The sequence below is a fragment of the Sminthopsis crassicaudata genome, chromosome 6 (assembly GCF_048593235.1).
Source record: "Sminthopsis crassicaudata isolate SCR6 chromosome 6, ASM4859323v1, whole genome shotgun sequence".
NCBI lineage: Eukaryota > Metazoa > Chordata > Mammalia > Dasyuromorphia > Dasyuridae > Sminthopsis > Sminthopsis crassicaudata.
This window is the reverse complement of record NC_133622.1, coordinates 224431685-224443753: the sequence shown is the minus strand read 5'-3', so window position 1 is coordinate 224443753 and position 12069 is coordinate 224431685. Positions and strand designations below refer to the sequence as shown.

The 12069-nt window shown below is 37.9% G+C and overlaps 1 protein-coding gene across 1 annotated transcript in view; it reads left to right on the top strand.

The window, feature by feature from the left end:
* SLC1A2 (solute carrier family 1 member 2) overlaps positions 1-12069 on the top strand; it is a 162298-nt gene that overhangs the window by 36929 nt on the left and 113300 nt on the right.

Below are 12069 nucleotides of genomic sequence, written 5' to 3'. Positions count from 1 at the left end.
GACAATTAGTTTGTTTATCTGCTTATCTCATTGAGAGCTGCAACTAGGGAAGGCAACTGGGGCTTTGGATCTAGGTGCAGGAATTTAGAAGGAATACTTATAATACTTTTGCTTTTTTAATAGCATAGAAATTGAATTTAGTGCCTAATTTCTAAGAACGAGTAGTTAAAATAGAAAGCTACCAGATGGTGGCAGCCCAACCCCACCCTGTTTCTCCTGCCCAGGGGATCACCCTACTCAGAAGAGAGTGAATATCCTGGATATCCTGGGATCTCTGAAAGTCTCTTCCAGTTGAATTTATAGGATATAATTCATGCTTGGGGCACAAATGTTGCTAGTCAGGTCAGGGCTAAGATTAATATCATGAATAACAGCATCTTTTTGAAGTCTCTGGAGCAGATGTTTCAGCCCTCCTTTAGACAAGAGACAAAATGAAAATAACTGAAGATATATATAGTTCATAGAATTCCAGATGACAGCCTTCTCGCTTTGACCTCAAATGTCTTTTGCCTTTTCCTTTTTTTTTTTTTTTTTTTTTTTTTTTTTTATTCCCAATGCTTAGCACAGTGCCTGGTACATAATAGGGGTTTAACAAATGAATAAATTATTGGCAGTTATGATTTTGTCATTTGAATATGAGCATATATTATTTCATTAGGGTAGGAAACTCTCATTGTGAGAACTCTATTCACTAACTCAGATGACCATGGACACCATCTTGACTTAGCTAATAAGTCCCAGGGAGCTGCTTCTGATATACAGAAGATGGATGATAATTTCCCAGGATCACACAGCTAATAATTATTGCCCAGCACTTTATTTTGCGTGTAATTAGCTCAGCTAATTTTATAATTTTCTATTTCAGCCTTTGCATAGAGACATAATGAACAGAATTTGGATGAGACTAGTTGAAGAGCCATTTTTTAGGATGTTCCCTTCCCACCCCATCCCTTTTCCCCTCTCTTCCCTTTCTCTGTCCTAGACAGAAATATTCTTCCAGCACATTCTGGGATCTCAATATTTAATTCCTTTCAATAAATATTCATTTGCCTCACCAGAAAAATGGATATATTTTATTAACCAAGGACTAATAAAGCTCAAAGTTGGAATTCCAGACTGTGGGATATATCACACCATTGAAATGTTACCCTACTTAACCAAATGAATTCAGGAAGAGAGTAGATAAAAATAAACAATATGAATTTTTTGTCCCTTTCTTTCCATGAGCTTGTAGTGTGCGTCTATGGGAAAGGCCATTTCTTCCAGTCCTTTCACATATTAATAGTAACTTTTAATGACTTACAGACTTCATATTTTAAGTTGTTTCTTCGTTCATTCATAGCATAACTCAACATACACCCTCTGTCAGCGATGCAACATTCCTGCAAAAACTGGCCCAGACATAGTGCTTTTTTTTTCCCCTTTCTTTCTCTTTTTTTTTAATGAATAGGGTTTTTAATTGTTACTATGGCAACCTAACAATGTCACTCGGTAATTCCAAAGTGAATTATTAATGGTTTTCATCAACTCTATATTCAGTAAACACACCCATTGTTCTCTAGGGGTTTAGCAGTAGCAAGGAACAGCATGACCTTGTGGGAGCTGTCTTGCCCTGTGGGAAATGAATGGGTGAGGGGACCACTGACCAGAATCCCAAGGAGACACCCTTCAATTTAGGAACAGTTTTTACCAGCTAGAGAAAAAAGGCCTCTCGCTATTTAATTCATAGTTTCAAGAGACGTTAGAAGTCTCTGCTAGAGAAGGCTCTAGCAGAAGAAGTGACAGCATCACAGATCTACATAGAAGTAGGTGGTCATCTGGTCCAAATCCCCCATTTTACAGATGAGCCAACCGAGACCCAGGGAACTTAGATAACTTGGCCAAGACCACAGAAACTGTCAGAGGCAGGAAAATTGAGCTTCTTCCACTTTATCATGCTGTTCCCTGAGTTAGAATACTCCCTCATGGTACAGATAAGGAAGCTGAAGCCCAGGGAAGTAATTCAGCTAGAGTCAAACGTGATACGTTGTGGAGTCAGGATGGAGTCACTGTCTCAGGTCTCATTTCCTCATTTGGAAAATGAAAGGAGGAGCAGTCGATGGTTCTAAAGTCCTTTCCATCACCAATCCTAGCACTTAATAAACCATGGGACTTTTAAAAGTAATAATAATAGCTTTTATTTTCCAAAATACATGCAAAAATCTTGTGTTCTAAATTTTTCTCTCTCCCTCCTCCCTCTCCCTTCCCCTAGTCAGCAAGCATAAACAATTCTTCTAAACACAAGAAGATATATTGTTCACAGCTCACAGGCTGTGTGTACATTTGTTTCAAATATATAAATTTACTTTCATAAATTTGCATCTAAGATGTATTAATTTGCATTATGCATTTATATAGAGAATTTATGTCAAAATGTGTATATAAATTTGGGGGCAGATAGAACAGAGTGCCGTGGCTTTAGGTAGGAAAGTTTACCTTCCTGAATTTAAATCTGCCTTCAGACACTTACTGGCTGACCTGGGCAAGTCACTTAACCCCGTTTGCCTCAGTTTCCTTATCTGTCAAATGAGCTGGAGAAAAAAAAAAAAGGTCAAATTACCTCATTAACTTTGCCCAAAAAAACCCAGTGGAATCCCAAAGAGTTAGACATGGCTTACACTATTCAATAACAGCAACAAATGTCTAAGTTTATACATTATAAACATATACATATTTATTTCAAATCAAATGAAAGTGTTCTGTTTACTTTTATCATTTTATTTTTACATCATCATTTTTATCATTTAAAAGTCACTTTTGTTGCCATTCTCTAACATTGAGAGTGACTTGATAACGGACTGTAGTCTATGTCTGGGTCCATTCATCATTCTCTATTTCCCATTGATTTTGAAAAAATATTTTGATTTTTATTTTTGAAAGCATTATCTGGTTTAAGTCACCAGGGGTCACTCTTCCCAGATACCTGACCCTTCTCAGAGGCAAGACAAGGGGATGGCCATCCTATACTTAACTTAGCTGTCATGCCCTTTACCCAACAGCAGAGGGTGCCAATCTCCCTCTCTGTGATTCATCACCCTTTTAATAAAGTATAAATTTCTAACCCTGACATTCAAGGTCCTCTGTAATCTGATAGCAAATGTGGAACTGGGAGGGAAGCTCAGGGATCACTTTGCCTCAGTCCCTCATTTTGATGATGAGGAGACAGAAGTAGAGGATAAGGGTGACATTAAATGATTCACTTAAAAATATTCAGAAAGCAACTGAACCAAGATTAAAACCTTGTTGCCTTTGACAGGAAAATTCAATATTCTTTCTGAACCCGGACCATTTAATCCATCCAGTTTTATTTCATGGCAAATGAAATTTATCTTAGAATTATTTCTTCCAAGGTCCAACTCAATCATTACCTTCTCTCCATCACCAAGACTAAGTGATATTTTCCTCCTCAAAATCTCAGATAAATACAGAGAAATTTGCTATTATAATTATTTTCTTGTTGCTCTTTGACTTTAGTAGACTGGAAGCACCTCAACAGCAGGTTTCATGTCACATCTGCAGAGAAGAGACAATTGAGTGAAAATGAAAGTCCAAAGTGATTTTTAGGAGATTCGGTGACTCTCCACAAAGTTTTATTACCTGTTTTCTATAGGAGCTCCTTTGTCTCTTGTTTCCATTAAGATGCTGCTGCTTAAAAAATACCACCCCCAAATTAACACATCTGTTTTTTGTTTTTAGGAAAGGAGTTTTTAACTAAAACCTTTCTTGGCAGCCTTGGATTTAACTGAAATATGGGGATTAGGGTGTGAGAGTCTATATGTTTGAAGTCATTCCAGACTCTCTTCCCTTTCTACCACGCCTAGAGCTGACCCTAACTCATTGGGACAGATGAAGTCATTCTAAAAATGAAGGAGACCTGGGAAGGGGATGCAGGTGGTTAGAGGCGGGGCATGGCAGGGAGAAACATTTGTACAAAACAAAATGGAAAAAAGTCTTAAAAAGACGTGAGGAAGTTTTTCAATTTCCAGTTTTTGTCCTTTGCTTCTACTAACTGAAATGGATTTAGGAAGAAGTCAATGATTCTATAACCCGGATTTGAGAAGGGAGGATATTCTTGACTCCAGTTTTCATTTCTGTAATTATTATCCCTCTTCATGTATTTTATGTTCCAACTAAAGTAGTCTTATTGTTGAATCTGAAATTGAATACTCTTATCTCCTGACTTTGTAGGAATTTGCTTCCTCTTCTACTCTATCTCTTAGAGCTCCAGCTTCCTTCAAGGCTCACCTGGGTGCCTCCTCCTACATAACACCTTTCTTGATCCCCCCAGTTATTTTTTATTTTTTTCTGAGACAATTAAGATTAAGTGACTTGCCCAGGGTCACACAGGTGGGAAATCGTAAGTGTCTGAGGCCAGATTTGAACTCAAGTCCTTCTGATTTCAGGATTGGTGTTCTATCCATGATCCCCTCCAGTTATTAATGCTCTCCTTGCTTTCAAATTATCTTGTCTGTACTTCTCTGAGCATCCATCAAATTTTGGATGAGAATTTCTTTGTTGTTAAGGATTGTTTCTTTTTGATCATTAAAACCCCAGTACCTAGCATGCCTTATACTTAGAAAGTACATCTATTAATCAATCAACAAACATTTATTAAACCTACGCAGGGTGTGGCGACCGAGTTAGCACCTTGGATACCTTAGAATCAGCCAGAATCAGGAAGCAAAAGTCTTTGTTCTTGATCTTTAGCTGTAGAAGTGAAGAGAGGGGACACGAGGGATCTCTGCGACCTCATCTCCTCATCTCTCTTGCAGAAGTGACCCTTGCTAGTCTCCCTGCATCTCCTAGTCCCTCCCACAATTCTCTGTATACACCAAATGGTTAGGCCAGCACAGGATAGTGGGAAGGGCCACTTTCCAAGCATATTCTTAGAGTATTGTCTAATTGGTAATTAGCCTCAAGTGTTCGATTGTCCTACCCAAGTGGATTGATTCAAGAGTTTCAGCCCTTTACATCTTCCACGTTCTTTTGTTTTAGAACACAGGTAGTCATGTCATCCCTGACTTCTCAGGAAGGGAGATGAAAAGTACCAAAGGGAAGTGGGGATTGCTATCAGGTTTCTAGGCTGAGGGGTCTTATTAGAGACAGGTATGACAAACCTATCAGCATGGCAAGTATTACACAAGCACATAGCAATAATTCACAGGCTGTTAGTGGTAACTCTCCCCACAGCCAAGGCAGGTTCAATGTGGTGTAACAAATATGAATTGTACATGCAAGTAGTGATATAACAAACAATATAAATCAGCATGATCTTGTAAAAGATTTCCAGAAGTTCTAAAAGGAGGGTATGTAAATATCAGTCAGACATATGCTTTCTTCAGCAGCCAAGAGAGATCCAAAACCAATCTATTGTCCATTACTCCATGTGTCAGGGAATCCAATGATTCCCACAAATTTTTGAAGTCCTGCAACAGTCTTTTTATGTGTTAGGGAGTCCAATGATTACTGCAGATTTTGAAGTCATGCAACAATTTTATCATTTCTCAGAAAATCCAATGATTCCTGACAGTTTAGAAGTCCTGCAATAGTCTTATCATGTCTCAGAGAATCCAGTGATTCTTGAGGGTATAGAAGTCCTACAGTAGTCTTATCATGTTTCAGAGAACCCAATGATTCCTGAGGGTTTAGAAGTCTTACAATAGTCTTATCATGTCTCAGAGAATCCAATGATTCCTGAGGGTTTAGAAGTCCTGCAATAGTCTTATCATGTCTCAGAGAATCCAGTGATTCTTGAGGGTATAGAAGTCCTACAATAGTCTTATCATGTTTCAGAGAACCCAATGATTCCTGAGGATTTAGAAGTCTTACAATAGTCTTTTCATGTCTCAGAGAATCCAAAGATTCCTGAGGGTTTAGAAGTCCTACAACAGTCTTATCATGTCTCAGAGAATCCAATGATTCCTGAGGGTTAAGAATTTCTATAATAGTCTTATCATGTCTCATAGAATCCAGTGATTCCTGAGGGTTTAGAAGTCCTGCAATAGTCTTATCATGTCTCAGAGAATCCAGTGATTCTTGAGGGTATAGAAGTCCTACAACAGTCTTATCATGTCTCAGAGAATCCAATGATTCCTGAGGGTTTAGAATTCCTACAATAGTCTTATCATGTCTCATAGAATCCAATGATTCCTGAGGGTTTAGAAGTCCTACAACAGTCTTATCATGTCTCAGAGAATTCAATGATTCATAAGGATTTTAAAGTCCAACAATTTTTGTTGTCTATGAGTCAAACACCATAACTGTCATGCTCTTTCAGTGGTGGGTACAGTCAGCAACAGAATTACTCAATGTTTCTTGGATCTTCTCCTTTGTTTCAATGGTCTGCTCCATCTCTCTTCAATGGACATGGCGATTACGGCTTGTTGGCAACTATCTGATTCCTTCTTCATCTATAGAGATACAAGCAAACCCTCTCTCCCAAGAAGTTAACCTATCTGGTCCCTTCCATTCATCACTTTCTGGGTGTCTCCACATCACCTGGCAATTATCTAAAGATAGTGGAGCTGCTCGCACTGGACACTGCCCTTCTGGTGGGTTATAAAACCTGTCTGCCGGAGCCAGTGCATCTTTGTCAAAAATCAAGAAGTTAATTGTATAAAGGGCTGGATTTAGAAGTTCTCTAAGGTTACCTGTGCTCCTCCTTTCTTTTGTTTTTGGAGGAGCATCTTAATGGCTCTGTTTCTTCTCTCTTCTATCGCCTGTCCTTGAGGATTAAATGGTATGCCAGTGGTGTATAAAATCTTATACTGTGCATAAAAGTGTGCAAAATGTTTAGAAGTATATGCAGGTCCATTGTCTGTATTTATTGCTTGTGGCACACCCATAATTGTAAATACTTGTATAAGGAATTCAGTGACCACTCGGGCTGTCTCTTTTGCTGTTGATATTGCAAAAGTGAATCCTGAAAAAGTGTCTACCACAATATGGATAAAAGACAGATTACCAAAAGATTTATAATGGGTCACATCCATTTGCCAAATTTCACTAGGTCTCAAACCATGAGGGTTCTTCCCTGGAGGGAGTATAGGATGTTGATTGATTTAAGAAAGGTAAATGAACAGATGGAAACTATGATTTGGCCTATTCAATAGGTGTGTTACAAAGAATTGCCACAGCCCAGATAAAATTTGTAGCTTCTAATATATATCAGCTCTTCAAGGAACTTCTAGAGCAAGTGAGAAAGCATCCAGGTAAGATTTATATCATGCATGCCCACTCTCATAGTGGACTTCCAGGTCCTATTTTTGATGGTAATTCAAAGGCAGATAGCCTTCTAACCATGTCGGCCAATACTCCTTTATTTCAAGAAGTCTAAGAATCTCATTTTAAATATCATCAGGCTGCTTGAGTTTTATGTTTACAATTTGGAATAACAAGAGAAGAAGCTAGGAGCATAGTAAAAGCCTGTACAGCTTGCCTTCCTTACACAAAATCAACAAAGGGCTCATTTGGCCCTTGTGCAGTTTTTGTGAAGGCTTCATCCTTGTCGTTTTTACCGAGGAGAAAAGCCCATGCTTTGATAGCAATTTGCTTATATGCTGCTAAGGGGTAATTAATCTATACTGAAATGTATGCATAAGAACCTACACCTATTAGTTGGTCACAGGTTATTGGAGGATTAACTCCACTATGACTATTTTGTTGGGCTTGTATCCTACAGAGGTCACTATATTCAGAAAGCCACAACAAGTTTTGTCCAGGTTCTAAGCATGTCCTTGCTATAGATTTCCAGTCACTAGGGGTCAAGACTTCATAAGCCAAATTATGTAATAACATCTTAACATAAACTGATATAGCCCCATAAAGAGTGCAAGCCTTTTTCAAGTCTTTGAGGATTTCTATATCAAAAGAAGTGTATCTTCTATTTTCTTGACCTGAAGAGTTAAACTGTTGAATCACGGGATACTTATTAATTTTCAAATCAGCTAAATCCTGGCCTTCTTCTGTGGTAGTGCCTTTTGCAATGTACTCATAGGAGGGGGTTATTGCTGGGGGGAAGTGCTGGTGATATCACTGCCCCCCCCACTACTCCTTCTCCCTCCATCCTGGAAGGTGAAGTTGATGGGGGCATGTCAAAATTTCAGTTTAAGTGGGGTTGAAATGCCTGGTCAGAGCGAGAAACACCAAGCCCTTCACCATGACCTTCATCTTCACTTAACTCCACATGCCCTCTAGTGGTATTGATATTAATCTGTTCATTGTCTTCCTCATTTTCCTCATACTTCCTCATCTGGCTGTTCTGAAATTTTTTTTTTCTTTTTTCTATATCTTGCAGGATTCTTTAAGGTTAATTGTATTATGCTGTATATATAGAATGTTTCCTTGGAAACTGAATGAGGACGTGTATCATTGTAGTATTCACATAGTTTTTCTTCTACCAGCTTCCAATTATCTAGCTCTATTTCTTCTTCCTTTAAGAACCAAGGGGATGTGTGTTCTAATGTACCCAAGAGTTTAGCAATCTGCAACCAAATTATACTTGATCCTTGTTTCTTTATCAACTTAAGCATGCTTTCTATAACCCCTTAGGGTGGGGGTAAGGGTGAGGCTGGGCCAGGAGACTGGGGAGAATCTTTTCCTAACATCTGCCCCATTTCAGCTAGAAAAGGTTACTATTTTAGCCCTTAACAAAATAAGTTCCCTGTTTGTCTGTTAAAATACTCCTATTTCCTGGTCCCCGAGGACTTCTTCAGTGAAATTAGAGTCCTTGAACCCGCATTGGGCACCAAATGTGGCAACCACATTAGTACCCTGAATACCTTAGAATCAGCCAGAGTCAGGATAAGCAAAAGTCTTCATTCTTGGTCTTTAGCAGTAGAAGTGAAGAGAGTGGATGAGTAGGATCTCCATGACCTCACCTCTTCGTCTCCTGCCCAGAAGTGACCCGGGCTAGTCTCCCTGCACCTCCTAGTCCCTCCCACAATTCTCTGTGTAAACCAAATGATTGGCCTAGCACAGGATAGTGGGAAGGGCCATTTTCCAAGCATATTCTTATAGAATATTGTCCAATTGGTAATTAGCCTCAAGTGCTTGATTGTCTGACCTCAGTGCATTGACTCAAGAGCTCCAGCCCCTTACAGCAGGGTCCTAGGCACTGGGGGGAAAAAGTACAAAGAGTAAAACAATTTTTGTTCTTTAGGAATTGACATTGTAATGGGAAATACAGTAAGTATATACAAACATACATGTATAAGTGAATATGATGGAAATTTAAAATGAAAAATACAAGCATATAAAAAAGTAGTTTAGGAAGTAGAATACTGGCAAAGGACAGAAGAAATCAGAAAAATCTAAGTAATTCTTGAGCTGGATTTTGAAAGTATAGAGTGACACTATAAGGCAGATGTGAGAAGGGGATATATTATAGGCATTCTGGAAGCCTCTTATTGTCCTTTATATGTAACAGTAAAATTGATGTGAAGAGACATAGTGGATATAGTGTCAAATCCCTGATAAGAAGGACTTTTCAGAATTTCTTTACTTTGTAATAAAGCAAGGGCTTCTTTTTCAATCTGCCAATGGATCTTTTTTTTTTTTTTTTTTTTTTTGAGGGTGGGGGAGAATCCTTGTAGTTTCAGTGACATCTGGCAAGGAAGTCAGATGTCATTGGTGAGTAACAGTTTATGAGTGCATTAGCAAAGACCCAGCTGTCGATAACCACTTATGCTGGCACATCTATCCACTGTGATTTTCCCCCCTTAGTACATAGTTAAGTGAAGACGTTGGAGAGGATGTGATTATTGTCACCAAGTATTCCGGTACCTAGCACAAAGCCAACCAATGTGCATGTACTAAACTCAAAGACAAAGATGAAATGTTCATAACATGGCTAGGGCTCAATCTGTATTTTCTGATTAATGACTGATGTTTATTGACTGACTGATTGAAGTATGTGAATGACTGGCATATAGCTATAGGACTTGATTTGGTTGGCTCTAGAAGGTAGAACAGGATGTGATAGGTAGAAATTGTGGAGAGGACGTCTTTGGTTAAATATAAAGAAATACTTCTAAACAATTAGAATTTTTCAAAAGTATATGCTCAGGATGCAGAAACAGTCCTTTGAATACAGTGGGCACTTCATAAATGCTTGTTGAATTGAATCCAGTTGATTGACAAGCATTTACTAAATAATATGTTTTGCTTTTGTAGGTACTAGGGATAAAAATGATAGGAAGATAGAAATGAAACAATCCATAAGGGCTTAGGGCCTTTTGGGGAAAACAAAATGTACAAAGAGAAAATATATTAACAATTTTTGGGAAGGGGAAAGCATTTATATTTGTGGGGAATAGAATTATGAAAAGTTTGCCTGGATACTACATAGTAAAGGTAGGGAGGGGGTATATTCTAGAGAAGAGTCAACAGTTATATGTGATATGTAATTGATGTTATATTGCTTGCCTTCCCAGGTAACCAAATTTTCAAAGGAAAAAAATGTTAAAAATAAATAATACTTTTTTAAATTTAAAAAATGAACAGAAAAAAAATCAGATAGAAAGACCTCTTAGTCTTTAGGATTTGGAAGTAAAACAAATTGCAATGTATTTTCTTTATTGCAATTTCCACTCATTAAAACATCACATTTAAAAAAAAAACCTATGTGTGAGGAACAGTAATTGAGTCATTGTAGGATGTTAGAGAATATTTTATTTTATTTTTATTAAAGCTTTTTATTTTCAAAACATATGCATAGATAAATTTTCAACATTGACTCTTGCAAAACCTTGTGTTTACAAAATCTTGCCTAAGAAAAATCAGATCAAAAAGGAAAAAAGATGAAAAAGAAAACAAAATGCGAGCAAACAACCAAAAAAGTGAAAATGTTATGTTGTAATCCTCCCTCAGTTCCCACAGTCCTTTCTGGGTGCAGATGGCTCTCTTCATTACAAGATCATTGGAACTGGCCTCTATCATCTCATTGTTGGAAAGAGTCATGTCCATCAGAATCGATCTTCGTATAATCTTGTTATTGTAATAAGAGCCATTCCCCAATTATCTCCTGGTTCTTCTCATTTCACTCAGTATCAGTTTCTGTAAGCCTTTGCAGACCTCTCTGAAATCATCCTGCTGATCGTTTCTTATAGAACAATAATATTTCATAGCATGTATATACCACAATTTATTCAACCATTCTCCAACTGATGGGCATTCACTCAGTTTCCAGTTTCTAGCCACTATAAAAATGGCTGCCACAAACATTTTTGTACATGTGGGTCCCTTTCCCTGCTTTAAGATCTCTTTGGGATATAAGCCCAGTAGAAACACTGCTGGGTCAAAGGGTATGCACAGTTTGATAACTTTTTGAGCATAGTTCCGGTTCTCCAGAATGGCTGGATTCATTTACAGTTCCACCAACAATTCATCAGTGTCCCAGTTTTCCCACATCCCCTCCAACATTCTTCATTATCTTTTCCTGTCATCTTAGCCAATCTGACAGGTATGTAGTGGTATCTCAGAGTTGTCTTAATTTGCATTTCTCTGATCAGTAGTGATTTAGAGCACCTTTTCATATGACTAGAAATGGTTAATTTCTTCACCTGAGAATTGTCTGTTTATATCCTTTTCCTACTTATCAATTGGAGAATGGCTTGAATTCTTATAAATTTGAGGCAATTAGAGAATATTTTATGATAAAAACAAAAACATAGATTGTAAAAGGCCTTAAATATCAAACAGAGAAGTTGGTATTTGATTCAAAGGACCTAGAGAGCCATAGCAGTTATTGAATAGGAGAGTGCTTTAGGAAAGTCCATTTGTCTGCTTTATGGAGGATGGAAAGATGCTTGAAGAATACACGTAGGAAACTATGGCAGGAATCTGATTGAGAGGTTCTGGAGGCCTGAACTAGAGTGATTATAGTATTATTATGAAGAAGAAGAGACATACAAGAGATACCATGAAGGAAGGATTGATAAGACTTGACAAGTGCTTAAATAGGAAGGAAAGTACCAATCTGTAGCCCTTTAACAGAACAAGGGAATGAGAAAAGAGGTGGATTTGCTGAGA